Source organism: Malaclemys terrapin, chromosome 1, assembly GCF_027887155.1.
Source record: "Malaclemys terrapin pileata isolate rMalTer1 chromosome 1, rMalTer1.hap1, whole genome shotgun sequence".
NCBI classification, from domain to species: Eukaryota; Metazoa; Chordata; order Testudines; family Emydidae; genus Malaclemys; species Malaclemys terrapin.
The window spans coordinates 238,631,648-238,658,159 of record NC_071505.1 but is presented as its reverse complement, the minus strand read 5'-3'; the positions used below and the strand labels follow the sequence as shown (position 1 = coordinate 238,658,159).

Genomic DNA, 26,512 nt, shown 5'->3' with positions numbered 1-26,512 from the left:
TAAGCTGACTATGCACAAATTGCTACAAAAAGCACTAAGTAAATAAACTGAATAAAATATAGGAAGATAGTTTCTGTAATCTTTTTCAGTGATAGTAATCATAAGTGTTACATCAACAGTCAGGGGAAAAAAAATCAGACCCAAATGTGATTTTTAAGTTGACAGTGCCTCTTTAAATTATGTTTGAAGAACCATCTCAGGAAAAAAAGACATACGACACTGTTCTGGATTTTATTTGTTTAAATGCAAATTTATGGAGCTGGCCGCACACCAAAAATCCGAGAGTTTGGTACTACAGTAGCTTTGGTGTTTTTTCAGAATTGTAAGTACTACAGAAGGACAAAAGGAGAATATGAATATATGGCAGCTGATATTTAGATTTAGGGTTATGTTTTCTCTTGTTACAACTGTCATTTCCTCTTACGCTTTCATTTCATCATATTATTCCAGCACTATCAGACACTGATTTATAAAAGCTGAAATTATTTACATCCAAAATTAAGTCTTTCTTATACTATACTTCCTATGTTAGCAACCTTTCAAGTGTCCATGAATCTTAGAATTTATGCAAAAACTCTCCCCCAGTATAGTATATATTACTAAAGATTGAGTTTAAAGAGAGACAAAAAAGAAAATATTTATTCAAAACAATAAAAAGCATTCTATTCAATAGGATTTCTAAAAGCAAACTAACCAGTAATATCAGTATCCCTTTCAGAGTATTTTCTTTTCAGAGTCTGTCCCTGATTTTAGTCCACAGGTGCTGATTTTAGTAGTGGTATCCATTGCTCACTGTGCTCACTGTGATATGCACATCATTTCTTTATCTATTACCTGAAAATTGCTCAGATGATTTACTTTTCCAAAATAAGCATTCCCAATGAGTTGCACGCAATAAATGCCTTTCACAGCATTAGTACAGAACTGAAATACAAAAGAATATTAATCTAATACATTCCAAAATTCAAATAATTGTGATTAATAAGCATTATTATCCATAAATAAGGCCCTAATGATACTTTGGCAGTGTTGTAAACACAAGAATCAGAAGCAATTATTGTCATTATTGTTCTGTAAGTACTTTCCATGAATACTAAATGGATATTGCTGTCCGGCTACTTGGCAAATATAAATCCTGTAAAGAAACAGATGTCAGCCAATCAGGTCTGGCTGCTATTAACTATATTTGTCTAATACACGGGGTACATAAAGAAGAGGCCACCAAGTTATTGGAAACAAGAAAACTATTGGTTTAAACTCTTCCTTGACTTTATTAACCAACAAAAAGATGTTAGAATAATGCTAAAGAGGAAGTTTTCAGCACTATGATGTGAACTGGTTGCACAGTGGCCACAATTATGAATGGATCATAGAATATCAGGGTTGGAAGGGACCTCAGGAGGTCAGCTAGTCCAACCACCTGCTCAAAGCAGGACCAATCCCCAGGCAGATTTTTACCCTAGATCCCTGGGTAGCTCACTTAAGGATTAAACTCACAACCCTAGGTTTAGCAGGCCAATGTTCAAACCACTGAGCTATCCCTCCCCACAGGCTGCCTGAGTATGCACTGATGCACTGATAATTTACCCTTACAAAAGGGCTATTTCAGCATATATCACATTTACTTGTCTTTTAGTTTTCTATAGGCCCTGTAGTCTCGACTCACTGCTGATCACTAGCCCCGATGTGTTCTGACACAGTAGCATACATTCTACTGGCAACATCTCTATCATGAAATTGAAACCTGTCCCCTTCAGGCAGCTCCAGTCCACCCCAGTGTTCTGGGGTGGATGCCATGTTGCTCATAGGTATGGATTTTGTTTTTGGGGGTTTATTAATTTAATATTTCAGGGTTTATTTCTAGCAATTTTTGAGTTTTATGTAAAAGTCCCAAAATTAGGTTTTTGGGCTTTCCTCTTTCTATATACTGTAATGACAATGTATATACATTATATACACTATATACATTACTCAGTTCAGTATATAGGAAGAGGAACCTCTGAAAATCTCCGATTTTTGGACTTCTACATAAACCTCAAAAATTGCTAAAAATAAATAATCAAAAATGAAATTAATAAATGCCCCAAAACAGAAGGCGTACCTACAAGCAACGTGACATCCTCAACACAACAGTGGACTAGAGCTGTGGACTGGAGCTGTTTGAAGTTCCATGATACTGTAATGAGTAATCTCTTTGTAATGTCCCCTAGTGTGTTTTAATGTAGTATTATTTCCAAAAGCACTATTGCTGACATGTAACCTTTAGTACACACCAGCGGGGTGTACACAGCCCAATTAATGCACAACATCTTAGTGTGCGTTGGACATCCCACCCCCAGAGTGCACATTACCACTCCATGAACAAGCCCTTAGACACAAGTAACCATTTCCGGTGTTTTTCTGGTGTTTATTGGATAAACACTGATTTTTCTTTGTTTCTTGTATCATGGGAGTTTTATCGTGTTTATTAGTTAAAACCAAAAATCAGAAGTTCTACTCATAGGATTCATGCTAGGGTGTCATAATGAGTGGGAGCACTGTTGGTTTGGACCTTAGTCTCTGTGGAAAGAAAAAGCAAATCAAAAGCTTTACATTTCTAATGTGCTGAATTCTCCCCCTCCCCCCCTTGATGTTTGGGACATGCAGCACCTTATACTAAGCAGTTTAACTTTTTGTTCTCTTTTTTGTAGGTTAACATTGCCACGATTAAACTTCAGTCTGTTCTGGCTGGGTTTTGCAGCACCTGTGACATGAGCTGCTTTTTCACAGCTAGTAGGTCAAATCTTACTCTGGCTAAGTGTGTACAGAAGCCAAACACCCATGACTGTCAGCCACTTACTCCACTTGTAGCTCACTGGTAAATTGGAGACAACTCCATGTGCAGTGCCCAGCAATGAAAATAAAAGCAGTGGGCAAGCTAGCTATAGTTCACCAGTGTGGTCAGATCCCATGAGCAAGGACAGTGTGAAATCACAGCCATATCCAAATTACATACTCCCACACTTGCTACTAAGGATATACAGCCTGATCTAAAGCCCATTGCAGTAACTGGGAACCTTCTCATTGACTTCTATGGGCTTTGGATCAGCCAATATTTGGGACTGCTCAGTGAGAACACAGCACAGTGCGAGCAACCTGTTAAGTGAGTAGAGGGCTGCGTGGCTAGTTATGTGCTGATGGTAGAGCCAAATGGGTAGTAGATTTTCTACAATTAGACTACACAAGTCCCTGGTGTGTGACATACTTGCCTTCATCAGGGCTAGATTGTCCCTGGCCCTTGGTGTGCTGGCTGGAGGGTGGAAGGGCACGAGAAGCCCTTGCATTCCCGGAGCAAGAATTAGGGGCAGTTACAATCCCTTTACTCAGAGTTCCTGCTATGAGTCCCTGGGAGTACAAATTTCCCTACAAGGGGTGAGACCATGCCAAATTTCCCTACAAGGGGTGAGGAACACACTCTGCAGCATCCCGTGGTGCAGGGCCGCTCAGAGGATTCAGGGGGCCTGGGGCAAAGCAATTTCAGGGGCCCCTTCCATAAAAAAAAGTTGTAATATTATAGAATTATTACTATTACTATTACTATTACTATTATTACTATTTAAGAATAGGTTAGATAAATGTCTATCAGGGATGGTCTAGACAGTATTTGGTCCTGCCATGCGGGCAGGGGACTGGACTCGATGACCTCTCGAGGTCCCTTCCAGTCCTAGAATCTATGAATCTATGAATCTAGAATACTATATTCTCATGGGGGCCCCTGCGGGGCTCGGGGCCTGGGGCAAATTGCCCCACTTGCCTCCCCCCCCCCCCCCGGGTGGCCCTGCCGTGGTGATGAATTGCCTCGCTGTTCTAGGAAGCTGGGGGGAAAATTTTATCCCTCTTGAGACAATCCCTCCAAAAACTCCTTGGGGTGCAGAGCAGATTTGCATAATCTCCTAGCTCAGGACCAGGGGTAATTTGTACAATCTGCTCCTGTGTGATTTAGGTTAGATGTAATCCTGAGCACGATTTGCTCCATCTGTATCATTGCATTCCATCTTCAATTTTTGTTCACTAACCTTGAATTTTGATAATTTGGTGCATTTTATAAATTAAAAAAATCTTGTGTCACTGACAAGAAATTTTTATTTGTTAGCTATTCAGCATAGAAACTAAAATAATGAGGGTCATCACTGCTGTGTGTGTTGAATTATCTACTGTTTGTAAAGCCCAGTAATAAATACTTATGCCTTAGTGGGTATATAGGATTAAGTTAACAAACATCTCTGAGAGATTCTAAAGCCCCAGTCCTGCAGGTATATCTATGTGTGCAGAACTCTGAGTCTGGACAGAACCCAATGGGGGTCTGCCCAGGAGGATCCAATTATAGGATTTAGGCTTGTGGGATTATACAAGGAAAGTTGTTGCGGTATTACTAGAATGCAATTCCCATCAGTTTTTGGCATGTTTATAAATGGCAGGGAGAAGTCCCAGCCAGGTCCAGGTTAGGGTGAGATTGTGCTGAAGTGCAGCATGATACAGGATGTGGTTTGATTGTGTTTGGGTATGAGGAATGGAGTGGAGAGAGTGAGCAACACAGAGATTCCTAGGAAGAGGAATGGAAATATTGGCCTTGATTCTGTTCTCGCTTTACTGGTATAAGTCCGGAGTAACTCCAGTGAAATCTCTGGAGTTGTGCCAATGTAAAACTAGTACAAGTGAGAGGAGAATCAGGCCTCAAACATTTGTAAATTTTACAGAGGTCATGTAATCTCTCTGTGCCTGTTTCTCTATCTGTAAAATGGGAATAATAATTCATACCCACCTTTTAAAAGTGCCAGGTATTATTATTATTTATTATGGAAAAGGAACCTTTCTCTGAAATATAAAACCAGAAGGGAAGGTCTGTGATGAGTAAGGGCTGGACCCTGTTACCATGACATGGTATAAGTATGGAAGTGCTAAGTGAGATTTTTTTCCTCCACTTATTTAGATTAAGGAGATCAAGTTGCCATTTTCTGATGTTTAATAATAGTTTCCTTGTTTTGCTATGTAAAAGGTGTTAGGGTCATGTCATCATGAATTAAGGATGTAGCATCTGACTTAATTCAAATTTAACGAAATGGTGGCTTGTTTTTTTTTTTTTTTTTAAATCTCTATCCTTGTTTCTTAGTTTTTTGTTGATAATACTAGCAATTAAACCATTTGCATTTTATTTCATTCTCCCCTTGTGACCTTTTCCATTTAATTATAAGGAAATATACAATAGGAAAAAAGCAGATTCACACTGGGCCTCATCCAAAGCCCGGTAAAGTCAACTGGAGTCTTTCCAACAACTCCAGTGGGCTTTGGATCAGGGGCACCAAAGGGAAGAGAATATTTCTACCTTGTCTTGAACAGCTACAAACCTGAAAGTGTGTATGTTGGCAGTGTAAAATATTACACTATCCCTTTTAAGAACTGCCCTGTTCTGGATGGTTTCTGCTACGGAGAACACGTGTATGACATATGTTACATATCTGTGACATTGTGTTAAGGATAAAGGTTATTATAGCCTTAACACTGAATATATATATGTAAAGAAGAAACAAATTAACTAAAAGATAAAATATATTGATGGAAGTATACAAGATGCTCTTTAACACGCATATTATTGACTCAATAGATTGTTACAGCTTCAGAGCTATTAGGGTCTGCTGTGTCAATGTGTACTTAGGGACTGTTTAATATGCAGATGCTTGACATGACAGACCGCAGCCATTACGGTCTATCATGTCAGTGGGGATACATGCATATGCACTTTGCTAACCTGCTAAAACTCCTTTTGAAATGTAGTTATTGTGCATGCATAACTGCCCTTTAGAAATAAAATCAGAAAGCTGTTTTTTTTTAATGTAACACAATATGAATTACTCAGCAATAAAATATATTTCCAAATTAAGTCATTTTAAGTATAGAATGTACAATCAGTGATCCAGAGTGCAATCTTAGATATGCAGCTCCTATCAAACCTTTTAACATTAGCTATTGCACTTGTGCATGTGCGTAGGAGATCAGAATCTGGCTCTCTGTGTGTGTCTGTTTGAAAAGTATAGTTTTGTCTTTTTTGAGAGGTAAGGGAAAGTGTCATCTCTTTTTTCATCCAAATAATCTTCAGTAGCAATTAAATAAGCTTATGCTACCTAAGAGATCAGTTAATACAAGATAAGTAGCATGACAGTTTGGAAAAACTGAGTATGTCTTTGATTATTTACTAAGTTTTGATATCTGCTATTTGCCTCAAAATGCTAAAAAGTGAAGTGTAAGATACAACATGAAAGACTCATTTGATCATCATAAGGAAAAGAATCAGTAGTTTTGCTTTTCTTTCCCTTAACAACTTATTTTTTATTAAAATAGCAAAGCCAAGTGTTGTGTTTAATAAGATATACTTTTCCAATTTGAATATCAAATGTAAAAATACAATTAAAATATATCTGAAATGTGACATTAGTTGTAGGATATATTTCAGTAATGTGAATTTCTTAAAAGTTTAGCATATGCATTTTTTTGAGTGTTTTTGATCATTCTATCAGATGCACAGACATCTAGGATTTTTCTACACATATTTCTGAATGGCAGTTATCCAGTGATATTCTTCTCATTCATAAGCCCATGAACCTGAGAATAAAAATAGTTGTGGGATGTTAAACTATTTCCAAAAATACCAGGATGCCATCATGTTTACTGATGTGTCATATGGCTCAGCCTTTGAGTTGATTTGCCAGAGTGAGGGACATGAAATGGTTCTAACATGAAACTTAAAAGCAAATAGCATTCTAGCATTCAAATAATAGTGACTATGTAACCTGTTGAGACCTTTCCTCTTCTCTGAGATATGGTCAGGTGCAAATTCTTAAAAGGAGAAAATAAATGTTCATAAGGCAAATGACCTAACATGAACTCACAGTATGTGCTGTGTGAGGGATCAGTCACACATAGACACCGATTGTGCTGGGGAGGAGCCAATACAACAGCATCAACTGTCCCCAGTGTGATACCATGTTTAGGTGGGGGAGGGCCAGGAACAGCACAGAGCCAAGGGGCACAAACTCATATGGCCAGAGATCTGCATGGTCTGCACAGTCAGTGTCCATGGATCTCCAAACTATGAGTAACTCTAACCACATTCCTTGCTTCTTCCACATGTTCACAAGCCTTCCTTTCCCTAAATGATACGCAGTTTTTAAATTAAGTGCTCCCTTTCTACATCATTTTACATGAGAATGGGAGGATATGGCCTAAAACGAGCCATCTGTATACTGTACTGAATCAGTGACAGCCCAGGTTTTCACTGTGCTGGACACCATGATCACTTTGAGCTCCATGTTAGCAGGGGGTCAAGTCAGATGCTGCTATTGCAGATGTACAGGCTGCTACCACTTAAGCAACAGGGGATACTTTTTGAGCTGTTAGCAATATAGGGCCTATGACATATGGTTGAACAGTTCTGATTCCATTCAGTAGAGGGCAATAGTGTGTGGGTGCTTGCTTTCTGTGTTAAAGCTGATCCTGGGCAAACTCAGGACATCTACTGAATTACTTAATTGCAACCTTGCGATTACTGTAAACACACTGATACAATTCCAGGAATCAGTTAATTTGCTGTGGCTATTGTTTTGTATCTGGTTATTTTTCACTGCTGTAAAATAACACCTGTATGTGTATATGGATGTATAGACATCAATTAAAAATGCACACACATAAAAACAGAGCACCATATTAAACAGTGTAAATCGATAACATGAAAATGTAGCCATTGACAGCACTTCTAATTTAGCCTGTTACAATGGTGTGCCATTTCTTTGAATGCAACACACTTTTATGCCCCATTAAAGCATGGCTGACATAGCTTTCAACTACTCACAAATGCTGAGATGTTGAAAAACATAACATTTACAAAAGATACATCTGGTGCATATTTATAAGGCTCAGAATAAGGACTCATTTAAATAGTGCACGTGCTATCACCATATTAGGAGAAAAGTTACTCCAGGCCCATATGTGAAATCAGTAGTGAAATGTGTGCTGACTTAAATTCCTGGTATATGATATTGTATGTCTCTGTGTTGGCCATACTAAAACCAGAGACTACTGAGCAATGTATGCCCTTCTCCAACTGAGCAGCATATATGTGTCAAATAAATGTCAATGTGTGTAGTGTAAATCTACATGGGCAGAAAATGGTCAGTTGTTTTGAGAGGCAAATATTTAATGTTAGAAATTTATCTCTGACTTCTAATTAAAATACGTCAGCATTTGTTCTGTCTATTCCTCTTCAGAGAGATAAGTGAGAACTAGTTAGAAATCAGGGAACAAAATATTATGTGCTTTGTGATGTGGATGATGTATTAAATTAAATAGATGAGCAGAATATAACAGCCTATTTTATATCACATAACATGTTGAGGAGTAAAAAAATACTTTCCACCATTTCCCCCAATACAACATGGCACTTGAAATAAACCAGAAAGCTACATTTTAATTAATGTTATGGGTCATGTTTTAACCAGACTGAGCCAGGAAATTTAAGGTTAAACTCTGGGGGTTTTTTTGGTCTTATGAACATGAATTAGGGAGATAGCATCAGACTTCATTGCAATTTCTGGGTATCTAATTTAATTGAACCTAATGTGGGTTATTGAACCCAGAACTGACGTATTGGGATGCTAACAAAGTTATTTGATGCAAAAGTCACTCTAGCAGGACTGTGACTTCCTTACGTCACTTCAATGTAATTTTTTAAAAATTTATATTTATCTTCACTGGAGGAGTTGCCAGAGTGTTTTCATTTTATGTTAGACACCCACACTTAAAAGGTTACCACAGATGCACATGCAGTTTGCACAAATGCTGTTTTTGCACATACTATGTATCTAATTACCAAATTTGCTTGCACAAATTTAGGTTTTGATTTAGCGTGGGCAAATGAGAGAGTGAGGACAATTTGTATATGCAAGTATTGAGTCAAGGTCGAGCCCTTGGGCTCTCATAGCTCTACATTTCTGACGCAGTAGTGGGAAGTATCACCCCATTGTCTGATACTACATCCTTAAATCACGCATGTCAGTGACAAGAGACTTGACAATAAACTTTAGGGTCCTGCCATCAGGGACAATCATCTTTGGCAGGTTCAGGGCTTTTGGTAACATCAGCTGAGGCAGACGTGGCTAACCATGTCATACACTCGCCATTGCTAACTGATTGAGCATGATGAGATTCCGGCTAAACCCTTCTGGACAATGGACAACTGCAGTACTGAATATACCTTTGTCCTGCAGTGTCTGAGAGAAGCTGATATGGGAATATATAACTAAGCCACAATACCCAAGCATACTATTTCTCAAGATGCTCTATATTTATATTTATCTATAATTATGGGCTGCCAATAATTATTACTGTTACTATTAATAATAATTATTAATATATTATTTTTAAGATGATAGAGTTTTTAGGGTCAATACATATTTTGACACTCGTATTGCTTTTGAAGAAGGATAAACTGTAAAGATGAGCTGGCCTATTGTGATATTTGTTTAATTGGTTAGATTCTTACTATTCCTTTGTAGCCTTTATGATCTATCATGCTAGTCTGGCAGCTATGCATGGGCATTATATCCACATGACCACCAGGAGCCAGATTTTAATCTTAGTTACATGACATGCACTCATGCTGTTTTCACAACACCTCTATAAAGCCACTTTATTTTAAGAAGAACAACTGTCTTCTCCCTTTCATCCCCTCGATTTAAGCCTACAGGTGTGCCAAGATAGTAGAGTGCATGGTCCCAGTTGTGTCTAGGTGTGTGCCATGCATGGGAGATTAGAATTTCATCTGATATCTGCAGGCTAAAAATCACTGTCATATTTTTCATTCTCTTTGCCATTTTTATTTTAGGGTGTTTTTAATGCACCAAATACAATCCACTCTTATTATGGACTCATCAGTTTTGTCAAATTTCATTTCTCTGTGATGCACAGTGCAAGAGAAAGTCTTCTCAATCAATAAACAGTTTTATTTTTGTACATCTTAAAAATTATCCAAGGTGATTTTTTTTCAAAAACTAAAAAATAAAATTATCCTGAGTTGAAATTTTATAAGTAAAGTTTCAACTAGGAACAGATTTTTACTGCCAAGATATATAACAGGAGTTTTTGAAAGATCCTTATCTTCAATGCTATAGTAAAAAAACCATGTTACACCCTACACTGCATCATTCGTTAAGCAATTAAGTTACTGATAGGCTTTTACATTTATTTACCATGATGGAAAGATATGTTTACTCAACCTGAGTACAAATCAACATGAGGAGGCGGAAGTTCAGAGTAAATTTGACTAATGATGTTGTGTTTTCATCCTTGGAAGAAAGAAAAAAGCCTCTCTGCTTTTGATGCTATTTTATCTCCATTGGAAGGGATCTGAAATGATCTGAACTGTCATGTGAGAGCTCAGTTAAGCTCAGATCCTCTTTGATTGCATCTGAATGTCTCTCGCAGTTGGCTCCTACCTTTCTTATATGAATACAGCATCCCACACTTCAGGATGTTTATTAAGCACTTTAACTTTTCATATATTAATGTTCTTTTAAGCAAAATATAGGGGGAAACCTTTGCCACAAGGAGAAATTTTAATGCGGCCTCACCGTGGAAATGGCAATTAATTCCATTTGAGCATGACTTTTAAACCTCACAACTGACTGTTATACGTTATACTTCTGAATGAACCCTAATGATCTATTGTTTTCTTATAGGCCACGACAATGTTCTCCAGCCTTGTGTATATGGATTTCAAAAGCTCTGTGTCTCCAAGTAACGCTTCAGCATCCTTTGTGATGGGATCCATTGTGTGTGAGCATCATCGTCAGTCTCTAAGACAAGTTTTTTTTTAACTTTCAATATTTGCGAAGAGATTGCTAGATCTCAGTCCAGAGCTGCTCTGGGTGCAGAACTACTCCACTGAAGAGATCGGTGAGCAGAGCAGCTGTAAAATATGGCCCATATTGAGGGCATGTACTGTGTACTGAGGAGTGGGCATTTAAACCAATCTCCATTGTAACATAATTGATGAAAAGCACCTGCTGTCAGATTCTCAGATGGTATAAATCAGCAGACATCTATTGATTTCAGTGGAGCTGCAGGATGCTGATTTGTACCAGCTGAGGATCTGGCCCCTGAATTTTTGTGAGTTCAGGTTCTGCAGACAGATGATTATGATCTGACAACACTGTATTGCAACTCATATACTGCCACATCATGCCCAGAGAGTCCTGTGCTTTGGGATCCCATTCCGAAAGAGGGGGAGAAGCTTGGATTCTGGTTATGATTCTTTATAGTAAGAAGTAAGAAGATAAACTTCTCTTGTTGCATCTATGCTTAAATCCAGCCTTCCAACCAAGAGGTTAAATTCTGTGTTCCTTATTCAGACAAAACTCTCTTTGAGGTTTATGGAATTAAGAACCACAGAATTTGTCTAAGAGCTGTTGGATTATACCCCATTTCTTACCTCAAAAACTTTTTACTTTCATTTCTGGATTTTCTTTTTGTAGAGATTGTTTCCTGCACGAAAATGTGTGATGGTTTTGTGATGTGGAAAAATGTTTACTGGGACTCGTTTAAAATGACATATGGTATTCCTTGCCTTTGTGATCTAAGCCAAATTTGAACCCAGGTATTCATTCCTCATTTGAACACAGACATTATCTTGTTCTACAATCTAATCACTTATACTCTTGTATAACTTGTGCTGGAAGCACACTCTGGTATTTTGGCTCTGAAATGATTTCATTGTTAGGCTGTGTGTGACACAGATGGTATTCTTAAATGTAAAATTCTTTTTATGATTCTTGCAATTTCATACTTATTTTATTAGCTCATTTATTTATATTAAAGGGACATTATCAACTTGAAATCTGCTTAGTTTAAAAAAAAAAAAAGGTTGAGAGTAGTTTTAGGTACCTGCCTCACAATGTGCCAGTTTTTGTGGTTTCGCTACCACATTTTTTTATTTTAAAAATGTTTTTGTATCCCTAGCTGCAGTGTGACAGAGTCACACAAACAACAAGGGGAAAGAGTCTCATTTAAGTGATTATAGGTGAGAAGCAGGGAAACTGACTATGCGCAAAATGCTGTGAAATGCACAAAGTAAAGAAAATGAAGAAGATAAAAATAATTTCTTTTTGCCAATTTCTTTTAGTTTGACTAATGTTAGGTGTTACTTGTAATAGCAGTAGGGAAACAATTTTCAGATAGAAACGTGATTTCTATCCAAAGCTGTCTCTTTAGTACACAAATATAGTTATTAAATAAACATTAATTATGATAGCTGCAATTACTCATTCAGATCAATAATCAGAACCAGGAGTGAACCAAACCATAGCAACTTTATTTTCCCATTAAATATGGTATGATTTAAAATAAATTCAGATAGCCCTAATCATTCAGCCCCATATGCTGGAAATGAAAAGTCACCTTAAACCCGATGCAGACTGTGAAAAAATGGGAGAAGAGATGTTCAAAAGGTACAGCATATGAGGACAGATCCTCATATGGTGTAAATTCGTGCTGCTCTCTTGAAGAAGTCAACAAAGCTATGCTGATTTACCCCAGTTGAGGTCCTGGCCTGTCATTTTTAAGTCCCAGGTGTTATGGTGAGTTTGTCCATGGGGTCATATACTGATCCTATTCATTAAGGTAAAGTTGTGAATGTGATATTTTTCATTTAAATCAGGACAAGAGAAGTAAATGCTGTCAGGAAAAATCTAGTTTGAGGATTTTGTTTTCCCAGAAACTGGGGTCTGTTTGCCTGAATTGTATGGGGTTTTTGTTTTGTCCTGTCTGTGTTCAGTGGGCTGAATCCTCCTCTGACTGACATCCCTTGCAACCCCACTAATTTTGATGTCTGACAGGTCTGTTTTAATCTGTTTAATCTGTTGGAACTCCCACAGCAGGATCTGTAGAAGATTTTTCTTTCTGTCCCCTGTCTGAGGTGCAGACTCTATTGTCTGTGTTTTGGGGAGCAGGGTTCCACTGTGTTAGAAAATCTTTTTGGTTCAGGCCCAAGGAAAAAGTGATAAAGAATTAAAAGGGAGGGACTATAGCTACGGTTAGTGCTGAATGCTGCTACTATTGCGCCCTATGAACTCAGCAAATATTTAGCCTCATAGCAACAAGAAGCTTTTTTTTTTTAATTTCCAATGTTAAAGGGTAGATTGTATCTGGCCACTGCATGTTTGCACAAGTGTAGGGGAGGGCATGAAAAGTCTTCACTGCTCTCATTCAGTGGCTGGGAACAACTGTCCCTAACAGCAGGGACAACTGCTCCCTTCTAGTGCTCCTGAGGCACTAGCTACCCCAAAAGGGAGGGGGAAAAGAGGAGATAGGGTTAAGTTCCCCATCCCTGCACATACATGCAAGCAAGGGCATGCTGCAGCCCCTTAAAGGCTGTAGTGGAGATATGCTGTCCCTGTAGAACAATGGTGAGCTTTACAAGATGTTTTTCCTACGTAAAGCACAATGCCTCCTGTGCTCTCCCTGGGGAAATAAAACTGTGCAAAGCCCTTTACGCAGGGTAGTGCCTATCAGGTCCAGCAGCACTCTAGGACTGCATTGGAATGCACACTCAGGAGAGAGCTGAGCTCAAGTTGTGCTGGGGTCCAGCTGTAACTTTGGTATTTCCTGATGTTGCAGGGTTTTACTCTGAAGCCTGAACATTCTTCTAACAGTTTTTTTAAAAAATGAATGATGTTGTTATACCTCCCCAACTGAGTAGAGCTAGCTGAAGCTCGAAAGGGGGTTCAGTCTAGATGCACACCCATATGTTTGGATGCATATCTGAACCTTGTCTGAACTGTCCACACTGCTTGTACTGGAAAAACTAGGCTATAAGCGTGATGAGAATAGGCTTTCATGCAAGATGTTTAGTATACATTTGGGACAGAAATATTGCAAAACCAGCCTATGTGGTCCTGCTGCCTTCAGTCTTGAGTGAAATTATTAAAAACAGAGGTGCAGAAAATAAAAATAGTGGGTGAGTGAAGGGAAGTTAATCTCTGTTTTTCCAACCCCAATAAAAGTTAGATTAGGGTTTAGTTTAGGCTTTGATTCAAATTTTAGTGGTGGTTGTGATCGAGGAAAGAATGTTTTTGTTTTAATTGAATTGGTTCATCCATCCTTGACATGCTTATGGTTAAGTGTGTGTCCACTTCTATGATGCAATGTAAAAAAAAGTCTGTACTTCTTCTTTAAGAGCTATCCTTTCTGAGAAAATTAGGGCTGACTATAATAGCCTGTCTCTACTGTATTCAAGAGAATGTGGCATAAAACCAGTAGGAAGAGAGAGGATTTTTCCAAAAATGTGCTTCTGTGGTGAGTCTTGCTCCTCATTGTCATCAAAAGCAGGTGTATCATCTATGTCTGTTGCCTGGGTATGTTTCTGATTGTTAATTAAGCAAATATATTAGTAAAATACAAATACTGGGTGACACTGAATTTTAGCCAAGAGTTCTATCCTTCCTCTGCACACTGGGGATTTCTTCTCTAGTACTCCTGATTCAGATTATTTTATTTCTTAGTGGCACCATAATCAGTGGAATTATTTCAATTTGTTTTCCCATTACAAAAGTTTCAGTGTCAGTTAATAAGTGGTCAGGAAAACAAAGACCGTGTTTATGGAACAAAATCCTCCCTTTTTTGTTGAATGGTAAATTAATAAATGGTAATTAAAGATAATTGGTAATTGTAATTAATGGTAATGGTAATTAATGGTAAATTAATTTAGGGCTCTAGCTAAAAAACTGTAGCTAAAAATCCAGACTCCACTCTGGCCTGAGTGATCTTGGGAGATGCACAGTGGACAGGTGGGGAGAAATTTCCCTCTCAGGCCACAGTATAACTTTGGCATTGCTCCATGAATCTACGTCAGCCCAGTGAGTGACATTGCCTATGAGGGGCACTCACACTGCATCCCCAGTCAGATACAGTTCTCCTGGCCTCACCCTGTTCTCAGACTGCCCATGCTCTGTCCCATCCCACTCTCTTCATGCTGTTGCACAGACAGTATCTTGCTCACATTCGGCTTGTCTTGAACAGCAGAATGATTCCACAGCACAGAGGCCCTTGGCAGTTGTAGAGGAGAGGCCTGGATTTACACATTAACATACTAAGGACTAAATTCAGTCCTGAGTTAAAGACCCATGATGCTTCACTGAAACCATTGGGGTAGCATGGAATGACTATCAGGGCCAAATTTTCCCTAACAATCTGAGTTACACATACATACACTTTGATCTTCTCAAAAAGCATGTAAGTAAGAACTGACCTTTCTATGTCAGTTGTGAAAAAGCATATTGGCTGGGTTTAGAGAGGTGTACAAACTAGAAAGCTGGACATAGACAAATGTGCATTTTTTCCTAAAAACACATTTACAGCTGGAATTCTACACAGCATTATAGTTAGAGGAAGTAGATGCGATTATAGTGTTCAGTGGCAATATCTGTTAAGCTCCTTCCTAACACATAATGGGATGTGAGGCCATTGATTTTAGTAGTCCCCAAAACATTATTTCCATTGAAATGCCTGCTCTTGAAAAGTTGCAGTCCTTCATGTATATGGTGCACAAACGACAGAGAGTTGTGTTGTGGCTCCTTTAAACTGTATTAAAGTGTCTGTAAAATAGGCACAATGTCCCTCCACTTTTAGGAGTACCCCTGGCATATGAGGTCTCTCAGCCAGACATAGAACCAGTTTAGCCACCTCTATGCCCTCTGCAGGCAGGGCATTTCTGTGCCCCAGCTATTCTCTGGTAGTGCCATGGCCCACAGGAAGACCTTAACAGCTGGAGCACTAGCTAAGGCAGCCTTCAGTAAGGCTATGTCTACACTACAACCTATGTCGGCATAACCTATGTCACTCAGGGATGTGAATAAACCACCTCCTTAAGCAACATAAGTTACACTGACTCGTGTGCACAGCGCTATGTCCGCAGGCGAGCTTACGCTACTCATGGAGATGCTTTTTTTATGCTGACGGGAGAGCTCTCTCCCATTGGCATAGAGCGTCTTCATCAGACGGGCTGCAGCTGTATTACCACGGCAGTGCACTACGTATAGACAGACCCTAAAACTTGCTCAGTAGAACTTAATCAGCAAATCTGAGCACTGAAGGCTGAAGTGACCCCCAATAGCTCCAGGATAGGGGAGGTGCAAGCTGCCCTTTCCTTCATTGTATTTGTTTATGGCTTTGAAGAAGCGTATGGATATTGGAGAGGACAAATGTGCTTAATGAACCTGCTTTGTGGTGATAGTGAAAAACTTGGAGACACTCCTACAGTTTTGTCCACTTTGGACTCAATTCTGTCATTTGTACTCACATTAAGTAGTACTCTACAAGTAGTCCCATTTTTTTCAATAGGCCTGCTTGCAAAAATAGGCCTTGATCCTACAAACATTCACCTGAGTGCTTAACTTAGATCCATTCATGGGGCCTAGACACATGCTGAAAACTAAAAGGTGCACAAGTGTTTTCAGGATCAGGGCTTTCGAACTTATTCAAGCCTCAGTGGAAGCGAAGTTGGCAGAATACGGTGGAGTGGGGTGAGAAAATTAGTGAACACAAAATCATGATATTTACTCAGTTTATGCATTTTCTACTTTTTTCATGAAAACCTGCATACAAAACAGGCACGTAATTGTTTTGCTAAGTGAGCCTTGAAAGTAAGAGTCTTGATAGCTGTTAAGTATCTCCTTTCTAGTACAGTATGTTGTCCTTATAAGCTAATCAGTACAACTTGCTCAGTAGAACTTAATCAGCAGAACTGAGCACATTGTCAGTGCTTAACAAATAAAAGAATGATGATAATAATAATAATAACATGAGCTCCTTTTAACACAACCTATCAGACTTTTGCTTTATTTCGAGGAGGGCTTTACTTGCCTTTAGTTAACTTAAGAATTAATATTTATTACAGCTCCATTTACAACAGCCAAGAGGAATTTGAGTAGGAAGGAAAATATTGATGAAAATGAAATTTTGACAAATATCAGAAATGAAATTCAGAGAAAATTCTCATGTTGTTTCACCCATCAACCAACAGTGCATTTAGTATAAGGTTATGAAAGAACAATACTTTTCATACAAGTAAGTGTCCAAATTATTGCTAATAAAAATGGATCTGGACAATTGTTTGAAATGTAAAACACTATATTTATATGTGATTGTTATTAGGATTACTTTTGATCTCCTGCTATTCTCTTCTTTAAAAGTTAGATTTGTTAGCTTTTCCTTAGAATGTTGTGACTTATGTATGTTATAAGAGAGGGATTGGATGTCTCAGAGAATTGGTAATGGATCCAGAGCCATTCACTTCTGCATTACACCTCTAATTTAACACAGGCTGGCAGTGACTGAAAGTTAATCTAATGGCTGTTTGGTGGTTTATGTGAAATCGATTCGTGGTTTACACGCAGTTCCAACAGGACAAGAATCCACATTGTAAAAAAATCTCTGGGCCAGATTCTTGGCTGCTGTTAATCATTGCAGCTCCAGTGATTTCAATGGAGCAATGGTAATTTACACCAATAAATGGCCGTCTATCACAGCTGGCACTAGTTAACGTGTGTTGTCAGGCTCAATAAAGATGACAATGATTCAGTGAGGAGGAAGATTATGGGCAGATTCTCAGCTGGTGTAAACCAGTGTCATACCATTGAAGTTAAGGTAACTATTCTGATTTACCAGCTGAGGCTCGAGCACTAAATGCCTATAGGTGGACATGTCAGGTCAAATTTGAGCCACAGTTAAGAGTTGCTTGCACCACTGATGTTGCGCTGTACTGGGTGTTTGACTATAAAGAGAACCTTAATATTCAGGGCTGTCAATGAGTGTTAACTTACAAGCAACAAAATGTACTGATTTAACTTAAAATCTTGTGGAAAAAAATCTAGGGACTAATTCTACTTCCACTGAAGTCTGATGTGTGTGAGATATTGTGGTAAAATATAAGTGAAAGTCCTAAGTAAGTGTTATGAGAACTGTCCTTTTCTTGATATGTGTACATTGTCCTAACAAATACTTGAATGTGAGTTGCATATGTGTGATAAGGAGAGAAGAGGTCCCTATGAACACAAACAAACTCTGCTCATGAAAAGCAGCAGTATTTTGCAGTGGTAGCCACAAATGCTGCAATACCACTCCTGGGGTGAACACATATTTATTAAATAACCATTTAATGTGAAACAATATTGTTACCTAGATTTTAAGCTCTCCAACGAAGGGGCTTTTGGTCCAGATTTTAAAAGATATTTAGGTGCCTAAAGATGCAGATAGGCATCTAATGGGATTTTCAAAGCAGGATTGCTGCTTCACAGTTGGGGAATATGATCCCTTATTCCTTATACTCATATTTGTCTTTAAAAACAACTAGCACATATTTGATTATATATATATTATAAATATATTAAATAACAGCAGGGGTTCTAAGAAGGACTATACAAGTAATCTAATAACGTGTGTACTACTGAGGACCCTTGACACATACATACAAATTCTTATGAATGAATATTGTATTGTGATACCCTAACTATATGAATTGCAGATTGAGTCCTCTGTAAGCTATTCTTAGTGGTGTCATTCAATGGAAATAGGGAAAATCCAGAGAACAGGAAGCTCCTCAAACACAACACAAGTGGATCATTTCCAATCATCATCAGGTGGGAGTGGGAAGGATTGAAAACTTGCACAAGAGTGCATGCCCTCTGAGAGTGTCAGAGTCTGTTCTGTTGTGGACTATCCCTACTGCAGGATTTTGATGATGGGTAGTTTTGGGAAGGAGCAGGAGTAGGGAGTGGTTGTGATAGCACAGGGTAAGCATTGGCAGTGGGTCTACCATTGTGTAGATTCACTGACCATTGATCCTTGAAGCATAAGGATACAGCAGCAGGGTTGGTACTTCACAGCTGGGGAGCAAGGGTCCTTTTCCCCATTCTCAGTCTGATCATCAAGATAGGTTACTCAGGTTTGGTACAGGAGAAAGGATTTGGTTCAGAATGAGTAACTGTATAAAGTGCTTCTCATGTAAAATATTAGCTTAATTGCCTAGTAAAAATATAATGATTTTAAGAAAAGTCAGTAAAAACATATCCTCAAAGGACACACCAACCTGAAGATTATAGGAGAGTTTTAATTAAAATAGTAGGTAAAAAAAAGTGTGATGCAATATTATTATTTCCTAACATATCAACAAAGTACAAATGCCCATTTTTAGTGCAATTTTCTAAATGAAAAAGTAAACATTAATATCTTCAGAGATCTTACTGATCCAGTATGATAATTTAGAAAAATATCTCTATTAGGGGTAGTTATATATGCTTTTTGTTGGAAATGCAATCACAGAATGTGCACATAACTGCAATCTGTAGACAGATTAAGTAAATTAAATCACTCAATGTCTTTTTTCAATAGCTCTAAAGTTAAAAGTAATTTGCAAAGAAAATACTCAGTTTCAATTGGTTTGTAATATCTGCTAATGATCTTTGGAAAAATTTCTGATAACACACTGGAATTCCCTCAGGGACAGGATTTTGAATAAGTGGATTTTTTAAAAGTCTGAGATGTCATTAGCTAGTGATTTCTTTGAAGTAAAAAGCTGTTAAAGAATAAATTGCATAGGTATACAAGTGAACAGGACAATCATTTTTATGAATAATATGCATTTTTCCACTGTGCTTTCTGCCCAGAAAAGAAATAATTCAAAATATAAGCTGCTAACTGATATAAATATACAGGAATCACAACAGTGTAAGCATTTCGTGCTTATTTTACGCATGTATTAAATCTTTACATATATTTAGAGACTGCTGGTGTAAAAACTCTATTGTAGGGAACAGTTCTGATCCTTTTCACTGGTTTTATCTGGTAAACAATTTCCTAAAACTAGAGGGCCCATTAGTGGTGACTGCATAACTCCTCTGAGCTGTCGCAGTTCTTCAGCAGCCCAGCTCCACCATTTCCCTGGCAACAGTGTATAAGACTCCTCCCCCAGTGCCATATATGGCCTATCGTGTGGTCAAGGGAAAATGGTACCTCCTCTGTTGTTCCTGCATAGAGAGATGGTAAAGGGACCCAAGCGGTCTCCCTCATTCAGCACCAAAGTCTGCTGACATCTCCTAAATAGATTAGATGGGAGCACTGGCCAGAAGCCCCCACCCCCACCCCATGCAGATAGTTGGGGAAAGAGGAACCACACAGGCACTATCGACCCTCCAGCCCTCTCCGACTCACGAACACCTGTTTCATCCAGGTGCTCACTGAGTTCTCCTCCAGTCCTTGGCCCTCTTTTTTCCTGCCCTGCAGTTCTGTGGGGGCTATTACAGCACCCGGATTGCTGCAGCCTTTGTGACTCCTGTGCAGGGACAGAAAGGAGACAGGATATGCACAACTGTGGTGAATGGGATGCAGAGAAATACTCTGCCTAAGTTCTCTAGTCTTTTCTGGGCCTCTGCAGTTCCTGTATACAATGGCTTCAGACCTGCACTAGCCTGTCCATCGTCAGTCAGATCAGATGGCTGTTGACCTTCCATACACAGGACTTCTGTGCCACTGAACATTTGTTTGAGGAATATTGGAACCTATTGATTGCTATACCTGATCAGACCAATGGTCCATCGAGTATGGTATTTTGATTCTGACAAAGGCCAAAACCTGATGTTTCAGAAGCAGCTTATCCCTCCGCATAATGCACCTAATTGTGCAATGCTTTTTCATGAGGACAATCTCTTCCTGACCCCAATTTGTGACTAAAGGCAATGGGACTTGTGTGACTAAGTCACTCACATTTTTGAAAATCCCACCCAAAATGTGAAAACAACAGCACAAAAAGAAGTAACTTGCCCAGGGTCACTTATCAGGTTTGTGACAGAGTTGATTCACGGCAGGGGCTCTGGGAGGTGAAAGTCCTCCCAGAGATAAGGCTGTAGTGATGCAGAGTATCTGCTTTATAGCTGGCCCATAGCTGTGCAGAGCAGCCACAAGAATGGTTAGGGTTCAGTGCATCTCTGGCAACAGAGGTCTTATGAAGCACTGGTCACAAGCAGTTCTCCAGATGGAACCGTCCTGGTGCAAATATTATTTGCACCCCCATGGGGTAGCTCTCCCCCGCAGCATAGTCCTTGTGTTTTTAATCTCTTCTCATGAAATTCCCCTCCCCTTTGCCTTTCATCATTTTTATTGCCATTCTCTGGACTTTTTTTTATTTCTGCTATCTCTTTTCAGGGATGAGGTGACCAATCTTTAGTATTCAAAGCGAGGATGTGCCACTGATTTATATAATGGCATTTTAATATTTTCCATATTATTCTCTAAAACTGTTCTTCCTACAACCCCCATAAGATTCTCTTTTTAATTCTTTGAACTACACTGCCTTTTAACATCTGTAGTTTACTCTGATCAGATTTTGACAAAGGAATAAAAGGCTTCATTTTTCACATAGGATTTTATTTATTGTGTGAACTGTAGAGAAGAAATTGGTTAACTTACCATTTAAAATTCATGGCAATATAGTTACAATTGGGCAAAAATTTCATTATCAACCCTTATTTTAGTGACATATATTTCCTGTAAAAATGTAAGCGAGGATGAAAGTTGGTATATAACATCTCAGCTCAAGAGTGTGTTTTGTGCATGTATATTTTGTCATATACATACATCACTAGACCGTGTGCATGTAAATTAGGCCAAATTGAGTCCCCTGTATGTGCTTACTATACTTATTGTTTTTTAAAAAGGTCTATACTACATACCTATCTATTCAGTTAACCAGAAATATAGTTGAATCCTGATCAGTGGATAAACTCATTACAGCAACATTTTATTTTCCCACCAGCTGCATTCCTGCTGTAAGAGGTATTCAAATAAGAGGGCTCTAACATCTTATGAAATATCTTTTGGTTTAATATCTAGAAAACATTCATTTAACTCTTCTGTAACTGAATCAAATTTTCCCTGAAATGTATTTTTAGGTGCATTGGAAGTTTCTTTTTTTCTGGTCTCTAGCTCCCTTACATGTATTTCTGAAAATACGTGCTTATTTATCTGAGAGGTTCCAAAGGTAAATGCATCTTTCCCCACAAGCATAAACATGGGTTAAAATATCTTTACAGTACTGAGGAAGTTGTTCTGGTTTGTTGGGTAAGTAATAGACTCATTAAAATCATTTGGGAATGATTGGGTTTTTCCTTTTTAAAACAGTTCAAACAGGAAACAAAGACATCGACACTCACAAAGACAGGGAGGGCTCATTCCAACTCCCACTGGAAACATCCATTGACTATAGTGGAAGTTGGATTGGGCCCAGAGAAAATAAATACATTTGAGGTAACAATGAGTTTGTGGCACAAGCCAGGAAAATTACAGACTCACATAAATTAGCAATGTGCAAACCTTTAGGACATCCAGTCCAGCTCCTTGCCAATGCAAGATTGTGTCCTATGGCATATTTTCTAGTGTTTTGTACATCTAGATTAAATGTCCCAAGTGATGGCGCTTCCCTAGGGAAACTATTTCACTGCCTAATGGATCTTGCTGTCAATTTTTTCCCCTTTCTTAATGTCATCCCATTACTTCTAGTTATGTTCCCTTGAACCTCCTTAAATAATTCCTTTCCTTCCTTGGAGTTATTTCCTTCAAGTATCTTTAGACTACTATAATGTTCCTCTTAGTTGTCAGTTAGCCAAGCTGTGTATACATATTTAGCTCATTTAATCTTTCCTGATAAATCAATCCCTTCTGTCCCTTGGTTATTTTTCTTGCTCTTCTTTCAGCACCCTCTAGATTGTCAGTGTCTTTTTGGTGACGAGGTGTCTTGAGGTGCTGAATTAAGGATTGATTTTGCATGGTGCTGAGCACCAACTGTCTTTGATTTATACACTCTGACACTTTGGTGGTGACTGTCCTAAAATTCCTATACAGGCAGACAGACTGACAGAGAACCTTTTTCAAGATCATTCCCTTACCTTCACTTTTTCTTATTCTGTTGGTCACTATAACCTATAGTCAGGAGTGCAAGTAGGGAGGTGCCCTCCAGTATGCAGTACCGGCAAGAGATTTTTAGCGGGTATGGGGTACCGGAAAGACTCAGGGCTAGCTCCCCTCTCTGGAGGGGGTGGAGGAAGTGCTGTGCTCTGCTTCTTAAAGGAGCAGAACACGGCTAGGGAGGGCATTCATTCTTTAAATGGCTTTAACAGCACAATACATATGCTAACAAACTTAAACAAAGGCTTTGTTTAAATTTGTTAGCATATATATTGTGCTGGTATGTTGGTCAGGAGTCCTCAAGAGGGGAGGGGTGGGGGGTGTTTAAACAGTGTTTCTGATTCTGTTGCTCCCCATTGGTCTGAATTATCCATGACATCCATACTGCATCACATCAAGTCCAAATCATTAGAGGAATGCCTCTGCCTGCACTGACCAGAGGATGTTTGGATTCTGATGTCAGCCCAATTCTGCAGTCTTACAGGAATCAGGTGTTGTCCCCAGTGTACACAGAATTCTTCTTTGCAGCCAAACTAGTCTAACATGCTTTTTGTTAACTGGAACTGGAACAACAAAATAAAGAAAACAAATGCCTCATTTTCCAGCTTTGTGTGTGAGAGAACTATAAGTGAAGATTTTAATGCTGGACACTGATGGCCTTAAACCAGCTACCTCAGGAATCTGCCAAGAACTTTGCTGAAAATATGTTCATCATCTTAGCAACAGAGCTAAGACTTATCACACATCTGCCCACTTTTATTCGAATGAAGCGCCTTCTGATCTGACAGCTCAGGCATTGTCAGTTTCATCCAGAACAATTTACAAACTTGGAACCTAATCCTGTAAACCCTTAATCATTTGCTCAGTCCCATTGAAGACCATGGGACTATTTGCATGACTATGGACTACTTTTGTGGACTGGTAAGAGTTTCAGGAGTCTGTTCCTATAAAGGAAGTTGAATCCTCCATTGAAATGCAGTGTTTGTGTACAATACCATAGAGCAGTTTAGGATACAGTTCTACTTAAATTTTGTCTTTTAATAAGTCATACATATGCTGAAATAGCTCCTCACCCAACTCCCATATTCCATATAAACATACTGAAATACTACATATTTGGGGGGAAAGTGAGTAGTTAAGCATGTTGATGTTTGTATATAAAAAGGGAGGTGTTGGAGGGGACAGGGAGAGCATGGGGGCCCCGGGCTGGGGGCGGGGCAGGGAGGAATCACATGAAGGGTCACGTGGTGAGGTCACTTGCTCCCCCTTATGTCCTTCCCATGAGTGCAGTACTGGCAAGAAATTATTTCTACTTGCACCACTGCTTATAGTAGGTGAAACAGTCAATCCAACTGTTTTTAAAAATAAATGCACACCATTATGATTTTCTTTTTTACACAAAGGCATGAGATAAAAATGACATGGACACATTCATTTTTGAAAATGTCCAGCTTTTGGTGGTTTATTTTAAAATCTACAACTATTGAACATATTAGCTTGTCTAGTAAATAGGTGTAAGTGCTAGCATAGTTTATCGTAGACAATATGTTGCTAGTCATAAGCCTAACAGTTCACTTCAGGCAATAAATCCTGATCAACAAACAACACTTCTTTGGTGCTAAAAAAGATCTTGGTTGTAATTGAATGTCTTTACCAGAGTATTCTGTTGGATTGAAGGAATATCATTTTCATCCACACTCTTTAAATTTTCATTAAGGAAAGCTTTGGCTACCTGCAGCCTCATCTGGTCATGTTTAATGATATCTGCTAACTCCTTCTTCTTTGTACCAGCAGGGGCTTCTTTAAATTGGTCAGCTGTGTGGAACATTGCTTTCAAGAGTTAATATCTTTTGGATCAGCCTTTTAAAATAATGGCTCCTAATAAGTTCATTTATACCTACAGCTTATTTATCTCCTTCAAGCAATTCAAACTGCTGTCAGCATAGAAGAAAATTACCAGTAAAAGTGATGATAGTACAACTTGTTTAACTTTATCCTGTTTCACCTAATACAATTCAGAGAGAGAGAGTATTGATGAGATATTTCTGTTGGTTCATTATGCTGAAGCCATCTTTCTAAGAGGTTGGGATAAATGTTCTTTGCTGATTTGATTATGCTGCCTATTGCATTATATATTTTTTGCATAAAGTCTTGTTTCATATGGGGACTCCATGGCCCAAACCATTAAAATATTTATATGTGATACACAGAGTCCTGTGTTTTGTTTTTCATTTATTCCTATGTAGGGTATGCACCGCCTATGGCTGACTTATTATATAATAAAAACGATTACAGTAAAACCCATTCTGGAGTTATCTGCAAACTATGACAATGTGCCTGTTTATGTGGAAAATATAGATATACACACAGATCCAGAAGAACAAATTAGGACATGTAATAAGTGGGTGCAACTCCCATCTGCATAAATGGAAGCTCTATGGCTGAAGCCAGAAAAAAATTTGTTCCATAGAAGACAGGTGAGAACCTTTGGCCAGTGAGCACTGACAGGCAGCCATATGGCATGTCTGGGTAGTGGAGGCCACTTTCTATCACAGCTGGTTAACAACAGAGGTGTGCAAGCTCTTTCCAGTTCAGTTCAAAACAGACTTTTTTGGCAGCATTAAATTAGGTTGGTTCTGACATTCAGAAAAGGTTTGCTTTGAAAGAACCCATTTCTTCATGTTTGAATCTCATTGCAAACATACAGCTAAGATTAATTAATCTCTATATTGCCTATGGGTTTCCTCAGGTTTATGAACATTTACATGGGCTCACTTATGAATTATACTAAGCCAGTGCCTGCAAGAAAGACACAAAGATGTGGCCCCTCTGATGCATTGTTTGTGTGGGACTGCCATAAAAGGAGACAAACCCTCTCCTCTCGCAGTTTCTCCACTCTCTACCTGGCTATACAAATGGAGATTATTTCAGTGTGATTAATAAAATGGGATGAAATGATATTTGTTTTAAAATGGATAGAAGAGTTCAGCTAAACACAGACCCCATGTGAAATGACCACCCTACACCTTTAAGCAGGGGCAGGGGGATATTTGGCGTGCTGGCTGAATAAAGGGAACTGTGTTTTATGGCTGGGGGGTCGGGGTCGGGGAGATGAAAACTGCTGCAAGAGGGGCAGCATGGTCGCTGACTGATCCCCTTGAAATGAGAGTTTAAAAGGGGCAGCCCTGTTCCTTAACTCTTCCTTGTGCACAGAGCAGCTTGAGGCAGCACCCACCCTCCCTCTCCCTTTAGGTGGTAAAATATCAGGTTTGGGCCAGACCTGCTGTGGGCATTACGTTAGATGCCCCTCTGTTAAGGGGGGGGGGGCTGGGAAGTAATTTTTCCCTTGCCACCATATAGGCTTAGGTGGAGTTGGGGTTTTTACATCTTCCCCATAGCTAGGGTTGCGAACCCTCCCATTTTTGCTGGGAGTCTCCTGGAATCTGGCTCTATCTCCCGGCGGCTACTGAAGCCA

General features: G+C 38.9%; 1 long non-coding RNA gene across 1 annotated transcript in view; it reads left to right on the top strand.

Moving 5' to 3' along the window:
• LOC128826845 (uncharacterized) overlaps window positions 1-25,240 on the top strand; it is a 31,937-nt gene extending 6,697 nt beyond the window's left edge. The window contains exon 3 of the long non-coding RNA XR_008442898.1: window positions 10,767-25,240. This is a non-coding gene — a long non-coding RNA (uncharacterized LOC128826845). The remainder of the gene's footprint in view (window positions 1-10,766) is intronic.
• Window positions 25,241-26,512: the final 1,272 nt, after the last annotated feature.